Genomic DNA, 18,004 nt, shown 5'->3' on the forward strand with positions numbered 1-18,004 from the left:
ATAGTGGAAATAACTACTGCAGAGCAAAATAAAGAAAAAAGAATGAAAAGAATTGAGGACAGTCTCAGAGACCTCTGGGACAACATTAAACGCACCAACATTCGAATTATAGGGGTTCCAGAAGAAGAAGAGAAAAAGAAAGGGACTGAGAAAATATTTGAAGAGATTATAGTTGAAAACTTCCCTAATATGGGAAAGGAAATAGTTAATCAAGTCCAGGAAGCACAGAGAGTCCCATACAGGATAAATCCAAGGAGAAATACGCCAAGACACATATTAATCAAACTGTCAAAAATTAAATACAAAGAAAACATATTAAAAGCAGCAAGGGAAAAACAACAAATAACACACAAGGGAATCCCCATAAGGTTAACAGCTGATCTTTCAGCAGAAACTCTGCAAGCCAGAAGGGAGTGGCAGGACATATTGAAAGTGTTGAAGGAGAAAAACCTGCAACCAAGATTACTCTACCCAGCAAGGATCTCATTCAGATTTGATGGAGAAATTAAAACCTTTACAGACAAGCAAATGCTGAGAGAGTTCAGCACCACCAAACCAGCTCTACAACAACTGCTAAAGGAACTTCTCTAGGCAAGAAACACAAAAGAAGGAAAAGACCTACAATAACGAACCCAAAACAATTAAGAAAATGGGAATAGGAACACACATATCGATAATTACCTTAAATGTAAATGGACTAAATGCTCCCACCAAAAGACACAGATTGGCTGAATGGATACAAAAACAAGACCCATATATTTGCTGTCTCCAAGAGACCCATTTCAGACCTAGAGACACATACAGACTGAAAGTAAGGGGATGGAAAAAGGTATTTCATGCAAATGGAAACCAAAAGAAAGCTGGAGTAGCAATTCTCATATCAGACAAAATAAACTTTAAAATAAAGACTATTAGAAGAGACAAAGAAGGACACTACATAATGATCAAGGGATCGATCCAAGAGGAAGATATAACAATTGTAAATATTTATGCACCCAACATAGGTGCACCTCAATACATAAGGCAAATACTGACAACCATAAAAGGGGAAATCGACAGTAACACATTCATAGTAGGGGACTTTAACACCCCACTTTCACCAATGGACAGATCATCCAAAATGAAAATAAATAAGGAAACACAAGCTTTAAATGATACATTAAACGAGATGGAGTTAATTGATATTTATAGGACATTCCATCCAAAAACAACAGAATACACATTTTTCTCAAGTGCTCATGGAACATTCTCCAGGATAGATCATATCTTGGGTCACAAATCAAGCCTTGGTAAATTTAAGAAAATTGAAATTGTATCAAGTATCTTTTCCGACCACAACGCTATGAGACTTGATATCAATTACAGGAGAAGATCTGTAAAAAATACAAACACATGGAGGCTAAACAATACACTACTTAATAACGAAGTGATCACTGAAGAAATCAAAGAGGAAATCAAAAAATACCTAGAAACAAATGACAATGGAGACACGACGACTCAAAATCTATGGGATGCAGCAAAAGCAGTTCTAAGAGGGAAGTTTATAGCAATACAATCTTACCTTAAGAAACAGGAAACATCTCGAATAAACAACCTAACCTTGCACCAAAAGCAATTAGAGAAAGAAGAACAAAAAAACCCCAAAGTTAGCAGGAGGAAAGAAATCATAAAAATCAGATCAGAAATAAATGAAAAAGAAATGAAGGAAATGATAGCAAAGATCAATAAAACTAAAAGCTGGTTCTTTGAAAGGATAAACAAAATTGATAAACCATTAGCCAGACTCATCAAGAAAAAAAGGGAGAAGACTCAAATCAATAGAATTAGAAATGAAAAAGGAGAACTAACAACTGACACTGCAGAAATACAAAAGATCATGAGAGATTACTACAAGCAACTCTATGCCAATAAAATGGACAACCTGGAAGAAATGGACAAATTCTTAGAAAGGCACAACCTGCCAAGACTGAATCAGGAAGAAATAGAAAATATGAACAGACCAATTACAAGCTATAACAACCCTCAAGGAAGACTCCACAGCCTGGCTCTGAATTAACAGTTACTCTGGGGGAGGGAGACGCAAGAGGGAGAGGATATATGGGGATGTATGTATACATATAGCTGATTCACTTTGTTATACAGCAGAAACTAACACACCATTGTAAAGCAGTTATACTCCAATAAAGATGTTTAAAAAATAAATAAATAAATAAATAAAACATTTACCAAGCGAAAAAAAAAAAAAAAAAAGAGTGAAGGCAGGGGATAGTGGGGGGAGTGAGAGAAAGGCTCTTGGTCATCAACGGATAACCACGCCCTATTTTGGCACTGATTCTAAAAAGCTCTTAGAGTCAGATTGTCTCTTGGAGCAAAGGAATTTAATTAAAATATGGAAGATTATTCTTCACCTAGGAGGCAAACAAATATTTCTTGGCTAGGTTATAGACTTAGAGGCAACTGGAATGCCCATTCTTTGCAGTAGCCTGGATTAATAACTTCTGCCCTTCCAAATCTTCATGGAAGCCCATCTGGGCCAGTAGAAAGGACAGGCAGAATCAGCAGTAATGGAACAAGAAACGGTTAAACCTTCTACATGGCAATTCAGTGTTTTTAATGTAATTACACCCAGTGATCTCATCTTCAACTTTCTTAAAAAACACCCACTGGCATTTCAGAGCAAGATTAGAAATATAAATTAGCACGGAGAAAAGAAGAGTCAGTATGGCATGCAAGACAGCAGTGCAAATTCTGAAATGAGACCCATCTGAGTACAAAACCCAGGCTCCCCATTTTTACTGTGTCTACTGGGGAAGCTACTTACGTTCTCCAAGCCTCAGTGCTCCCTGTACGTTAGCGGAGATAAGCGTTCCTATTTCACAGCATGGATTTAAAGATCACACGAGATTATGTATGTAAAGCATTCCCAGAGTGCCTGCAGTTGGAAGCACTCGAGAAATAGTACTTACGATTATGCTACCACCAATAATGACCTATATTCGCATCTCACAAAGAAGCACTGTCAACATTTTAGCATGTAGTCTTTCATTTAGTTTTCTATGTGTAAGCTCCCCATATGTTTTATTCAATAATGGAGATCATAGTATGCTTAATGTCTGCAGCTTGCTTTTTTTTTTTTTTTTTTTTTTTTTGCGGTACGCGGGCCTCTCACTGTTGTGGCCTCTCCCGTTGCGGAGCAACAGGCTCCGGACGCGCAGGCTCAGCGGCCATGGCTCACGGGCACAGCCGCTCCGCAGCATGTGGGATCTTCCAGGACCGGGGCACGAACCCGTGTCCCCTGCATCGGCAGGCGGACTCTCAACCACTGCGCCACCAGGGAAGCCCTGCAGCTTGCTTTTTTAAAACAATCTTTCCATGTCAATAAAGTTTCACAATACAATTTCCAGTGGCTTCATAATAATCTCTTTTGTATATCTGCAATCATTTATTTCACTGATCCCCTTAACGCTAAGCATTTAGGATGCACCCAAATTTTTGCCATGATAAACAATCCCATGATTGTTGCACATAAATACCTCAATATAATCCTCACTGGGTTAAATTCCTAGAAGTGAAATCACTGGGTCAAACAAAGTGTACGTGCGCTGTTTTAGATTTTTTGACACATTATGACAAATTCTCTCGCAGAAAAGTTTCTCACTGAGAATACATGAAATTCACTTTTCCTGAAACTGTCAGCAACACTGGGTATTGCAATTTTACTTTCAAAGAGAAAAAGCACTGCCAATATCGTAGCAATGAGAAAGTGGTTCACTGCTGTCACTAAAAAACAAAAGCTCTTTAAATATTAATTGAAATCTCCTAATTACTATTTTCCAGTTGAAGTTTATTCTAGAGGAGGAATCGACAAACTATGGCCCACAGGCCAAATCTAACCCACAATCTATTTTTGTACATCCCACAAGCTAAGACCTGTTTTTACAGATGAGCATTTGCAATTGATTTGATGGCAGGAAATGCTACCTTGAACTCCAATTCAGCAAAATGTTACTGGAAAAAATTCAATTCTTCTCATTAGCCAACCTGTATTACAAAACCTTGTATGTACTCAATAATCCTTATCATTATATTTTGAATTTTGTAAAAAAAAAAAAGATATTTTGTGGATATTTGTTTTCTCTCATGTTATATAAGTATGTAATCGTCTCAATTTTGTATCTTGGCCCACAAAGTGCAAAATATTTACTCTCTGGCTGTTTACAGAAAAATTTGTCAACCCCTTGTCTAGAGTGTTCATTAAAAATACAAAAATTTAAATATATTTTTAAGTATTTCACCTAATATACTAGAGTGACAAATTTAACAAGGGCATTCGTTTATTCTGATGTCAGTACTTTCCAAACCTGCAGTTTTCAGGTGTCCCAGAGACGATCTCAGGAGGAAAATGAGGGCAAGAGAAGCCAAGTCCCCGTACTTGAACCATTTCTATTGCCTTTTCTTTCACATCTGGGTCCCAAATAACATTTCATGTAAAAATTAATCTCACTATTTAAAAGAAGAGTCTGAAAGCTGCTTCCAAATACGGAACAGGGCTTCGCTTACGCCACAGGCTGCTTCTGTATATTCTCATCTAGGGCCTGTTGACAGGAGACAGTTCCCAGCAGGCCCAGCCCACCTGCTTTCATATCAAACTGCTCCACTTCTTAAGTGGTTATATTTCTGATTGATAAAATAACTAATGATCAATGCAAATAAGTCTAAATTAGTACTAGTCACATTTTCTCCTTTCAGGAGGAGACTAATCTTGATTCATGCAAACTATTTCACACTTAAAACTGTTAAGCAACTATTCCCACAGCAAGGGAGGCAAGATAGAATGTACAAGGAGCGAATAAGCACAGAACAGAAAATGTTAAGCCTAACTTTCTTTCAGTTTTCTGAGCCATTTATTTAGGCTGTGAGAATAAACTTACATTGACGCTGTTCCTTCTCTCTGTGGCAAAATGTAATGCAATGGTTAGGAGCGAAAAAATAAACACAGGAATAAGGACTGGGTTGTTTTTCCATTAACTGTGACTTTCTTGATGATTGTGCATTTCCAGAAGGTTTAACATAATTGCTTCTTCTTCCTTCCTGAAGCTCTTTTAGATACATCCTGACACATTCCCACACGCATAGCTCTTCTACCCTCTGGGTGCAGTTTGGCAGAGAAATTCTTTCAACTAAGCAAGAAAGAAAATAGTCTGTTCTTTACTGGGTTCACGCTATTGAAAGTCAACAACAAAATCGCCTATCAGTTCCATAACAGGAACTCTGGGTACTAGAATTTAAATTTCTGTAATCAGTTTATATCAAATATCTTCATTCTGGAATCAGGTAAGTCAAGACAATGAGAATAGAATCAATAAAACTGTCAAAAGAGTAACATGATAATGGCAAGAATAACTAATGTTTGGGTGCTTACTGTATAGCAGGCCGTGAACAGGTCATGAGAACCAGATTCGATTGACTTTCAATAATAATAACACTCACTTGTTATAACCATGCCCTGTTCTAACTCCACTGTGTGTATTAACTGCTTCAAGGTAATGGCACCAATGAGGTAGATGCCATTATTATCACCATTTTACAGATGTGGTTTAGCAGATCGCCATGCTTATGGAGCTGGATTTGAGCCTGGGTCTCTTAATCCCAGAGCCATCCACAATGGTGCTCGTCCATGACATTCTTTTGCCTCTCAAACCTGCCTGATGATGGAAGGTGAGATTATAGTAAGGTAAGCTCTAGTCTTAGCTGTCACTGAAATACTGAAAAGAACAGCTAAAAAAAAAAAGAAATAGAAACTGCTGAGAATGAAATAGGAGGTAACTACTACAAAGGGTGCATTTGACCTCTGTGATCTTCAAAAGCTTCTAGAATAAAAACCAGAAAGCTGAGCTCGATATCAGTCTCAATATATTGGACCAGTAGACGAAGAGGGCCAGAGTCCTCAGATCTGGCCTACATGGAAGGGATGACCACGAGAAGGGCAAGAGCTAAGGACCTAGCGGTTCCTCCCAAATGCTGATCCAACCACAGCATTGCCAATAGGCACCGGGATAAGTGGCAGATGTTATAAGAATCACAAAAAAATGAATGAAAGTAGTCACCATTTCCAAAGGTGTATTCTAAGTGATCCTAATAAGAATTATCCAAATATGGGGGGAAAAAAAAGGCTATGTGGTTTGATAATATGGGGAGACGCTGGGTCAAAAAGAGTTACAAGGGCTTCTTTACTGCAGGACTTCTAGAGTCTTTGATAGACTCAAGTGAAACTCCATGGGATAACTACAATATGCAACACTTCTTAAACCTTTTGAACACAGAATTCTTTCTTCTTAGAAAAAGATGTTAACATTTTGTAGCTTACCCTTTTTTCCATGGAACACAGTTTGAATGATTAATCAACCTTTATTCTCTCTCTGTGGTGAAATTATCAGAGTGCATTGCTGGGGGAAGGCTTTGTGCTGTGTGTCCCAGGTGTTCACATCCACACACACTTGACATGTAAATTAGTGTTATAAATCAGCAAAACCAGCTGCACTGCAATGTGATCCATCAGGTGCACTGCAATGTGATCCATAAACAGTACCGTTGAATCTAGAGGTTCTCTTAACTAGCTGAGCTGGGAAGGGGAGATTAACTGTAGACAATGTGTGTACGTATTATTTCTGCTGTATATGGAGAGAGGTGCCCTCACGTTCATCCAAAATTCAAAGGATTCCAGGATCCAAAAAAGTTTAAGAACCAACTGTACTTTACCTAGTAAAAATAATCTTTGCAAAGGTGATGTTAACACTGAATCCCAGGAGGGCCGAAATCAAGATGGCGGAGTAGGAGGATACTGGCCTCCCCTCCCCTCACAAACATGAAACACTACAACTTGCATATATAGCAACTCCCACTAAAATCAACTTGGGGACTAGCACAGCAGCTCTTCCATAACCAAGGCGGTAAAGAAAGATCTCTATGGAGTCAGATAGTCATGGAGGAGAAGCAGTCTGGCCAAGACCCACACCCCTACCAGGGGACCCAGAAGAAACGGGGGATACCATAGGCTTGGGCATCCTCCCTGGGAAGCAAGGGGTGAGAGCCACTTGTTAGGCATCCCAGCCCTGGGGTCTGACACTGGGAAGACGAGTGCCCTCAGCTGGTTTGAAACCCAGTGGGGCTTACTAGAGAGCTGTAAGTACCCAAGACTCGGCTCTTAAAGCGTGCACACGTAGACTTGCTTACTCCCAATCACAACATGGAAGCAGAAGATAAAAGACTACGTGGGGCTCTGCTGGCTTGTCAGGACTGCCACAGGGGGCCCCTCCCCCAGCCCACTCAGGGCTCGTGCTCCAGCCCCTGTAGCACCGTTACTGCACCCCACGGAGGCAAGGACCACCATTGCCAAAGACGCTGTGCACGCCTGGAGAGAACAGGGCCGGCTCAGACCCCGGCCCTGCCTCTGATCACAGTAGAGGCAGCCGTTGTCAGCGTGCACGTCACTGTGCACAACGGGGAGGGGCAAAATTAGCTCCAGGGAGGAGACTACCCTCGCAGGTGAGTGCCTCCCTGTGCACATTTGGGAGGAAGTGAGGACAACGCCTCTGGCTCCAGCCCCGCCTCTAGCTAAGGCACGCACACTGCGGGGAAAGTGAAACCAGCGCAGAAGTGCAGCCCCGAAACCTCAGGCCTTGGCAATGGCCCAAAACCAAGGCAGAGACTGCCGTCCCACCCAGGAGAAGCCCAACTCCCTCAGGGCTCCTAGCCCAGCCCCTCAGGCCCCGATCTCTTCCCCAATAGGGCTGAGACAACCACTGAGCATGGGAGAAGCCCTGGCTTACCCCTGGCTCTGGCCTCAGCCCCTCCAGTTCCAGCCGTGACTTCCACCAAGGCGGTAGCTGCCGGCACATCCCAGGGGAAGACACAGCCCATGCTCACTCCACATCCAGCTCGTCCACCACAGTCACTGGGCTCACACAGATGCAGTCTGTGTGACACTCCCACACAGGGACACTCCCACACAAGGACACAAGCGTCAAGACTGGGATAGGTAACTGTTTCAGGTAATTTCTTAGAGACAGAGAAAGTTAAACAAAATGAGAAGACACAGGAATATGTTTCAAACTTTGATGAGCATAAAGTGCTTCTATTATTATTATTATAACATTGAATCATATTTCCTCTATCAGAGGCAGTATAGGAAAGGAAAAAAATCTGTAGCATTCTGAGTAATGTGCGTCTGAAAACCACCACAAACTACAAAGAAAGAGGAAATTATCAAAGAAGAATTAAAACCAAAGCAAAGTTCTCTGTCAGGCAAGGTCAACATGACAATTAAGTCATTTCATGAATCCATCTGAATCCAGGCAGGAATTCCACTGATCTTAAGTACCTATTACAAAACACCAACATTTTAAGTGAAAATAACATTTAAGTATTTCTCTTCTAAAATAATATTAGTAATATTCCTGCTACACGTATATACTTTCAAAGAAAGCAAATCTAGGGTAATAGCTAAACCATTAAAATTCTTTGTAAACAATAATAAGCTCTATGATCTTGTTACCATGAAATAGAAACTATTTGTTATCTCTAGGTGATATTCGGAAAATGGAGAAGCTGATAAAATAATACAAGTTGAGTGTTTACCACTTACCAGACATATTTCATGCATGGCCACTTTTAACCCTGCAAGACAGAAATTATTATCCCTGTTTTGCAGATAAGGAAACTGAAGTTCAGAGAGGTATAACCAAGCTCACATAGCAGGTAGATATCAGAGGTAAGAGTAAAAGTCCGATCTCTCTGATTCCAAAATCCTTTCCCCTTCAACGCATCTGTTCCTTCTATGATTTTTTAAAAACTAAATAATTAAAATTAATAAACTAAAAAATAAACTGTAGAGAAATATTTTTAGTGATATAAGATCAAATCTAAAAACTTAAATACCTGAAATAAGTTCACAGTAAATTTTTAATAAGGAAATATTTCTATAGTTATTTTTATAATTACATCCATAGGAGAAACTTCAAAAGGAAAATTACTTTTAATAGAAGTACCACATAGTAAGTGGCAGTATAAGTGGTAAATGAAAGAAATAATATAACATAATTTAAAACAGCAGAAGCGCTTAATGGCTAGTATTTATTGATTGATTGGCAATAGACCAGCACTGAAAAACATACAAGTGTTATATTTAATAATATGTTCTCTGCTCAATATTACCTATTTTTATACAGATCTTGAAATAGCAATGGCAAGTTCTGTATTTTAAAACCAGGTTGAAGGATGATCTAGTTTCTTTGCACCCTTAGTCCTTCTTAAGAAAGTTTTTTACCTTCACTAGTTCTGTGAGGGTAACTCACAAATCATTTATTTCAGTTTGATAAACAAACCATTCAAGGAAGACACTTCCCATTCTTTATTTGTCAGCAGAGAAATACCACCTTCAAAAATACCTTTCCCTGAATATCCATCCACCACCATTTCTCCAATGAATGAGTAAATGAGATTCCATACCAGCATCACAGGTTGGAAACTCCAAAGTGTTGTGAGGAGATCATTCAAGCCCATGACTCACAATGCAAATGGAAGCAGGACAGCCAGTTAGGATTTCCACCTGGAAATTAAGAGCTAGGTAGCTTATGTGAGTATAATGAATTATCCTCTTCCCCCAAGTCCATAACCCATTCCCCAGTGGAGGTGTGAGTTATTTTAACAGCTTAAAGACACAGGGAAGCCCCATGAAGATGAGGGAATCTTAACCCCATCAGCAGAAGGCAGGGGGATGCAGCGCCTGCACAGGGACAGCTCCATGGGCAGTGGGGCTGTTCAAGGACAGGAAGTTCCACAGGGCCAGCTTTCACACCCACTGCCCACCTCCAAGTCCAGGAAATCCCACCCTCTTTGATTTCCCAGGCCTCCTGGTATTAAGCATCTTCCTTTTCTCTCTTCCTCTTGGAGATGATCCCAACCTCTCATCCTCACCGAAGCATCTCCCCACCAAAGCAGAGATTGGAAATGGCAATGTTTCTTTGGTTCCAGATTCCAGTCCCAAAAGCCAACTCCAAAAAGTGAGGAGCCAGAGAATCAGCCAGAAACTGCTTCTTCCTCTGCTACCCTGGAACAATCAGGCAATCCCTGAAGCACCATTAACACGGGAAAACTATGAGAAAACTAACAGACCGGTCTGTCTGTTTGGCTTTTCTCATAAAATTTAGCTATTTAAATGTCATGACAGGGGTCATGGCTGGCTGGGCTCCTACGGGTGACAAGAGTTAGATAACACACTTCCTTCTGGTTTTCACAGAAGTAGGAAATCTTGGGAGAAAAAACATGAGTTAGCCCTCTTTTCCTCTTGATTTTTGTGTGTGTGTGTGTGTGTGGTAAGAACCATGAACATGAGATCTACCCTCTCAACAAATTTTTAAGTGTACAGTATCGTTAACTCTAGGTGCAACGTTGTACGGCAGTTCTCTTGAACTTCTTCCTCTTGCTTAACTGAAACTTTATGCCCATTGATAAACAATCCCTATTTCCCCCACGCCCTAGCCCCTGGCAACCACCTCTCCACTCTTTGATTCTACAATTTTGACTATTTTAGATGCCTCTAGATAAGATACTTTTAGATAAATGGAATCATGCAGAAACAAAAGACACCAAGTGTTGGCAAGCATGTGGAGAGATTGGGGCCTTTGTACACTGTTGTTGGGAATGCAAAATGGTGCAGTCATTTTGGAAAGGAGTATGGAACTTCTTCAAAAAATTAAAAATATTGGGATCGACATATATACACTAATATGTATAAAATAGATAACTAATAAGAACCTGTTGTATAAAAAAAATTAAAAATAGAATTACTGTGATCTAGCAATCCCACTTCTAGGTATTTATCGAAAAGAATTGAAATCAAGATCTTGAAGAGATGTTAGCACTGCCATTTTCATAGCAGCATTATTCACAACAGCCAAGATATGAGAACACGTAAATGTCCATTGATGGGTGACTGGATAAAGAAAATACACTATATACATACAATGAAATATTATTCAGCCTTGAAAAATGGAGGAAATTCTGCAATCTGTGACAACATGGATGAACCTGGAGGACAATATGCTCAGTGAAATCATCCTGTCGCAGAAGACAAGTGCTACACGATTCCTCTTGAGTTTAGACATATAGAGAGGCATCTGGGGACTAGTGGAGGAGGGTGGCCCGCAGGCAGAGTTGGACATCAGAATTTGGATTACAAAAGGGAATACGCAGGAGGGCTGAATCAGTTCGTTTGTTTTCATTGTTAGCAGTCGAAAGCAACTCAAAAGGGTTTTCATGACTAGGAAAAGTGATTGTTACCCATGTCAGGAAGTCCCAAGGAAATGGGACTCCAAGGAGGAGGTTTGTTAATTCAGCTGCTAAGGATGTCATCCTAGACCATAGTTCCATATACTATCTTGCATCCTTAGCACATCACCTGGGTCCTCATGTTATTACCTCTCAAGGTAACTGTTTTCATTTGCCGGGGCTGCCATAACAAAGTACCACCCACTAGGGGGTTTAAACAACAGAAATGTATGGTCTCACGGTTCTTAAGGCTAGAAGCCCAAGATCAAGGTGTGCATAGCGTTAGTTCTTTCTAAGGGCTGTGAGGGAAAATCTGTGTCACGTCTCTTTCCTAGCTTTTGGTGGTTTGATGGCAATCAGCATTCCTTGGCTTGTAGAAGCATCACCCCAATCTGCTTTCATCTTCTCTTAGCATTCTTCCTGTGGGCGGATCTGTGCCCAAATTTCCCCTTTTCATAAGAACACTAGTCATAGTGGATTAGGAACACACTCTTCTCCCGTCTGACCTCATTTTAACTAATTACACCTGCAATGACCCTATTTTTAAATAAGATCACATTCTGAGATACTGAGGATTAGAACTGCAACATATCTTTTTTTGTGGGGACACAATTCAACTTGTAACAGTAGTAAAACAGCTGCTCCAGACATCACATCTACACACAATGTCTCAAAGAAGTAAAGGGTATCTCTTCTTTTTAAGAAACTTCCCAGCACACACTGTCCTGTCTCAGGGATCAGAAACTGTGTCATATGCCTAAACAGTCACTGGTGAAGTGACTGTTGCTGGGATTTGGAGGTGGGATGCTCCAGAGAATACAATGACCACTTTGACTGACAGCCAAAGGGAAGTAACATCGCAAGATATTAGGCGTGTCAGTTATTATGTTCTCTAAATTTTTCTGTCCTCTGAGTTATGAACTTTTCTCCTTTTTTTCTGATTGCATTTATTAGGTTTTTTTAGAATAAATGTTCACTGAAGAAAATCGAGAAAGTATTAAAAAAAAAACAAGTTTTTAATGATTCATATCCCATCAGCTGAGATTTCTTCTTCTAAAACACTGGTATATATATGCATGTTTATTGAAGAAAATTGAGAAAATGTTAATATTTTACCAAGAACCAATTTAAAATAGCTCATAATCCCACAAACAGAGATACCCCCTACTAACACATTAGAAAATATCTTTCCCATCTGTATATACTATACATACATCCATATATAAAGAAAAATTGGGATTACAGAGGGCATACTGCTGAGTAGCCTCTGCTTTTTTTCAGTTAATATTAATTTAATTGTTTACATTGCCTTTCTCAGTGTATTAGAAGTAATCGTATTATCTAGAAACACCCCACCTCCAGTATATTTACACTCTACAGTGGTGTAAATGATACCAAAATGTATGCACTTGGGATCAAGGGAAATCAATTAAGTAGATACAGTGTAAATGACAGCAGTGTATTGATATCAAAAGTATCATTCTGGTGATCCCAAAACATCATTTAGTATCATTAATTGCAAAAGTGTTCCATCTCAAGTTAAGTCACGGAGGGAAGTTCTTGATTCGAGTGATGGGAAGGGAAAAACGGTCTAGCCAGAAAGGAATTAGACTTATTCACTAAAACCAAAGTCAAATAGTCAAACACAACGTCCTCTGTGAAGAATTGCCTGACTGATTCCCACTCCAGCCTAAAGAGAATTCTCCCACTTGTGCTCAATTACTATTTGCTGCGTGTCTGTCTGTCTGATTGCTGGTGTCCTCTATCGTGACACCTATGAGTTGTGGTATCATTGGTTTTTATGTGACTATTCCCTCACGATCCTCCTGAGAGCAAACATGAGATGATTCATCTTTGTATCCTCTGGGCCTTGAATGTATGCTTTATTGAACAAATGAACGAATTCTTTCATTCACAGGACAAGCTCAGAAATTTTTTTCTCATTCTCTGCAATGGTCTACCTTATTTTTACAAAAACAGTTAAAGTTTGAATGGTAAACTTTTAAAGTTTTAGTTGGAAAAAAGTGAAATGTAATTATTCCAACACTAACCTGGATATTATGCTTAAGTATTAGTGATGCATGTGCCTAAAAAAGCCAGGTGTCTATAAAAATCAAGTGATAACTTGACAACCAGGTGATGGTTGCTAAGAAACTGCATTTTTCTGTGAACACATGGTGTATGAAGTATGGCCTAGATTCATATCCTACATAAAACATCTTCCTCAGAGTTATCTAAAGAGTCTCATTTTGCATGGCTTGTCAAGGCATATAAGTGACTTTTTCTGCTGTCCTGCTCCTGCTATTAAAAATCATGATTCTATACATAGAATATTATTTCATCACCATGACCTGTTCTGGACTCCAGGTTGTTTAAATTACAGACTAAGGCCCTCTTCAGCTCCAAACATATCAGTGACATCAAATGTTACCCTCTCCTTTGGTCACCACTGAGGAACAACCACGGCTTCTGACGGACTAGCAGTGCTAAACACAAAAATTAAAATATCTACAATGTTTCTGTATTCCAAAGTGAAATAATAATGAACGAGGTTATCTGCAAGTTTTGAAGGACTTTTGTTCACCACTAGAGGAACATAATGGAGATTTTGCTATATTCTGCCCCAAATAGGAAGTTGACTCCATATCTTGACGGCAGGGGGCAGGGGGGATGTTGTCCAAAAAGTACTTAGGGACTGTGCTAAATTTAAGTGCTAGAAATTGTGTTTAAAATAAATATCTCAATATTTAACTGCTGTATTAGTTACAAAGTTTGGTAAAGCACAAGGAACTATATTCAATATCCTGTTATAAACCATAATGGAAAAGAGTATGAAAAAGAATATATATCAATAACCGAATCACTTTGCTGTACACCAGAAACTAACACAGCATTGTAAATCAAGTATGCTTCAATAAAAAAAGAAAGTTTTCATTTCGAGTAACACAAACTCAAATTATCTAAAGCCAAAAGAAAAAAGGACTTAATATTGAAATAACTTGGATAACTCACAAAATTGAAGGAACTGCAGAGAAAATAGAAACACATTGGGGATGTCAGAGACTACAACCATGGACAACTTAATGACAACTCTCTCTCTCTACCCCAGTCTCTACTCTGTCATCTTCTCTCTGAGCTTCAGTTTCATTTTCCCAGGTTTCTCCTCATGCCAAGGAGCACCGGAGCCACATTCAAAGGCAAGAGCTCTGGCTGTTCCCCTCCAATGTGGGAAGTTCTACGGAAAGGTTATGATTGACCTAGCCTAGGTGACCTCCTAGCTCGTGCGGGGCACAGCGGGGTGGGCAGTGGTTGGAAGGCCCTCTGGAACCACTGAGGATGGAGCCGCCAGGTTCTGTGAGGAAGAATGAAGCCATTACAAGAAAGGCAGAGTCAACATGAGTAAGAAAATCAACAGAAGTCCCTGACTCCAAACATGTTGGTAATTTAATATCACTTTCACCAGTTTTGTCACTGCAAAGGTAGAGGGCAACTCCACCCTTATTTTATAAATATTGTCTCTAACATTCACTATTCTAAAATGTTTTGAACATTTTTCACCCTAAAACACCAAGGACTCGCTATGATAGCACAGGTGATTGTTCTCCCATGTGTCCTTCTATAAAATGCTTACGTAAAATTTTGAGGTTTAGTTTTTGCAAATTAAAAGACTTTTTATTGAAAGACAAAAAGCAAAGGTGGAGAAAGGAGAAAAATGTATATGACATACCTTCCCAACAATTTCTAAGATTTCCAAAATCAGTGTTTCTAAGTTCATTAACAATCCCACATTTCATTATAAGAATAACAACGTTATTCCTTTGGGAGAATGACTCCCAAAGGAAAAATATTATTCAGAGGTGTCTGCTGCAAGCAGGAGGAGCCTCCCCTCAGCTCTATGGTTATAAGCTGGGTCCCTGTTTTATCACTCAGATAGGCCTCATAATAATTCAGAGTACTTTTTTTTTTTTGCGGTATGCGGATTTCTCACTGTTGTGGCCTCTTCCGTTGCGGAGCACAGGCTCCGGACGCGCAGGCTCAGCGGCCATGGCTCACGGTCCCAGCCGCTCCGCGGCACGTGGGATCTTCCCGGACTGGGGCACGAACCCGTGTCCCCTGCATCGGCAGGCGGACTCTCAACCACTGCGCCACCAGGGAAGCCCCAGAGTACATTTTAAGGGAAGGAATATGTTACATCTACATGGGAAAAAATCTCATAAGTCACAAACTGTTTATTCAGTAAGCATTTACAGAAATATATTCACTCTTCCCCACCTAGAATCTGTCTTTGTTTTAAGTGATATTTAAGGAACTGTTGCCTCATAAATAGTTGGAATCTTTTATCAATTTTAAAGATATGTATCTGCCGGAAGTATAAATCTACTTCATAGCTAGTCTCTCAAAAATCCTAGATATTTTTCTTTGTTTGAATAATTACTCATACAAATTAATCTAACCTAATTCCATCCAGTTAACTTAAGAGCATTTAATGCATATTTTCCAATCATCTTTAGTTCCTACAAATTTTCAGTTTGCTCTCAAATCATACTAACTCTACTTCCATTTACCCACTTTAGTGTCTTACTCTCCCCCCCCAATTCACAATAAGACATCTACTGCTGATCAGTCAGTCACAACAAAAACAAATGGCCCACTCAAACTAGGATAAGGTGAGACAGGTCCATTTACTTACAAATGATCTAATTATAAAAAATTCAAGTGGGACTTGGGGAAACCCCAGCATGAATCTAGGGCAAACCGCAGCAGAACGGTTACTACCCCTGGGTCAAAGGGATAGAGAGAGCATAATTGCCAGAAGCAAAGGAAAGGAGCCATAGACTGGTGTTGGTCCAGCAACTATTGGTTAGATGAGCTAGGTATAGAAATTGAGTAAGCATTTATAATTTTCAATAGCAATCCAATAAAATAATTGTATATCTGATGTTTCCCATAATAAAAATGGTTTTGATTATGTCTTTATTTTAAATTTTATTTCATTTTTCTAGTAATTCCTTTGCATTCTATTTACAAAAGTACCAACCTGTGGCAAATTGGAAATAAGAAAGTGGCCCTTCACCACAGAGAGTAGAAGATCTGGATCTCCAGAACCAAAGATAGTTCTGGAGAAGGATTTCTGGAGAGGAGCTGCCCTTCAGTTGAGCAACAGACAGCCCAAGGGAACCCAGTGGAAAGATAGTCAAGGAAATTGATGCCCTACCCTCACTCTCCTTTCTCCCTCCAATCTCCTGTTAAGTTCCCCATTGTCTAAACACTTTGAGGTCCACATAGGTCAGTCCTCTGAGACAAAGAGCAGGATACAGAAGGGCGGAGAGTGAATCTCTTTTCTGTGCAATTGAAAAGTTTATGGCCCAAACATAGCAAATGCATAAAGTCCCATCATCACAGAGAATGTCATTTTGGTCACACTCTGTGTGCCACTTATCAATGTATTGCCTCTCAGCTCCAGATTCACCCTTCAATACATCCTCTGCCCTAACAGACAGAATTCCCTTAGCATCTCTCCTGTGCAGTGAACAGCACATTGAACTTTCTCACCAGAGAGCCCTGGGGGATATAGCAAGAGGAAGGGGCTCTCCTTTTGTTTGCAGGTGCTGCATGGGGTCAGCGGTGAGAGTGGGAGGACTTTGGTCACACTCTGCTCCAACCACATACCCAGAGCATGTGGTCCCTCTGCAAGGGCTCAGCCCCAGCCGTGCCTGGTATTAAAACTAGAACCGATTTCACAGGGCTGTTTTAAAAGTGCATGTGTAATCCATATATTGACCTGCAGTTCTCTCAGGGTAAACCAGTAACAACTTTGATTTTATTCCCCACTTGCTTGGGGGATGGGACCAGGTAGCCTTTCTACCCCTGAATGAAACTTGATCTGGAACAATGACTGTTCTGACACAAAACTCTGGAGGAATATAAAGTCCTACAATCGCTTTAATATAGTCTCAGATCATAAAATATACACAGCACTCTATATAAAATAGATAACCAATAAAGACCTACTGTACAGCACAGGGAACTATACTCAATATCTTGTAATAACCTATAATGGAGGAGAATGTATGTGTGTATATATATACTGAACCACTTTGCTGTACACCTGAAACTAACACAACACAGTAAATCAATTATAGTTCAATAAAAATTTTTTAAAAATTAAAAAATATATATAGTCTCAGGTCGATTATTGAAAGTATCCAGTCCAATATACCAATCAGTACTTCAACCTTTAATCAAAGATAAGACTTTTAGGAAGGAATCCTTTTCTTTCTTCTCTCTTACTCCCCGTTTGCTAACATGGCATCTGGCGCCACAAGGGTTAAGTGCTTTGATGGACCCGGGGAAAGGAGGCACAGAAAAGTTCTTATTTGATGGGTACAGTCAAAATATGACTCCGTGCCGTCTGGTTTGACTTAAAGCTGTCTGAGTACTTAAAGCTAACCCTTTTTCTTATTGGCACGTTTAGGATTCTTCAGAGGGTCTCCTCCCCAATGATGTATCCTAATTCTCCAGTTGTCCCACGAAATTCAGTCCTTGGCTTTTCTAGAAGTCCACTCAGTACCGACCTTCTCTGTCCTCAACATGGCACCCTTCTTACACACGATTTTAAATTGTTCCAGACCAGATCTCTCATCTCCCATTAGATCACACTAGGCCAAGGAGGATA

This window comes from Orcinus orca, chromosome 4 (genome assembly GCF_937001465.1).
Source record: "Orcinus orca chromosome 4, mOrcOrc1.1, whole genome shotgun sequence".
NCBI classification, from domain to species: domain Eukaryota; kingdom Metazoa; phylum Chordata; class Mammalia; order Artiodactyla; family Delphinidae; genus Orcinus; species Orcinus orca.